The sequence below is a fragment of the Trachymyrmex cornetzi genome, unplaced genomic scaffold, assembly GCF_001594075.2.
Source record: "Trachymyrmex cornetzi isolate Tcor2-1 unplaced genomic scaffold, Tcor1.1 scaffold1368, whole genome shotgun sequence".
NCBI classification, from domain to species: domain Eukaryota; kingdom Metazoa; phylum Arthropoda; class Insecta; order Hymenoptera; family Formicidae; genus Trachymyrmex; species Trachymyrmex cornetzi.
Genome location: NW_017295947.1, coordinates 17,492 through 18,149, shown reverse-complemented (window position 1 = coordinate 18,149; position 658 = coordinate 17,492).

Below are 658 nucleotides of genomic sequence, written 5' to 3'. Positions count from 1 at the left end.
GGTTCGCTGAGGGAGGGTGAGCCAGGATTTGACTGTTCGACGGATGTTCAAGTCGACGGCCTTGAGGGGACCCTTAAATACTCTGGCCCTCCGTAGCAGAAAGTCTAATCTAGGTAGGATGAAGGTCCTCAGTACCTCTATTTTCTGCCACGGGGCGAGTAGCGAGCGGTCGACCGCGCGCAGGTCCGAGACGATGTCCCCGACAGCAGCGTAAGGCGTCTGGTCCACAGAGAACCCGGTTGGAACGCCAAGGTGGGTGTACGACTCACCCTGAGCCAAGGGGTTTATCGTTTCGCCCTGGATTTAGAATGACGTCGGTAGGACCCTGCCGCCATTCTCCGCACCGATGTGCAAGGTGGCACACTTTGCAGGGTTGAACCGCAACCCCACCGACGCTGCCTCCGCCTCTACAGAGGCTAGCATCCTCTCCATCCCCTCGGGCGTCTGGGCCAGGAGTGCAATGTCATCCGCGTAAGCTAGCGCGGACCACGAGCGCTCGTGGAGGCTATAGCCATCCTCCGACTCGGCCCCCACGCGGATGACCGAGACGATGGCTAGATTGAAAATAATAGGGCTCAGCGAACAACCCTGACGGACGCCCGACCGGATGGGGATGGGTGCTGCATGACCCTCGGCAGTTCGCACCCTCGTCGTGCAA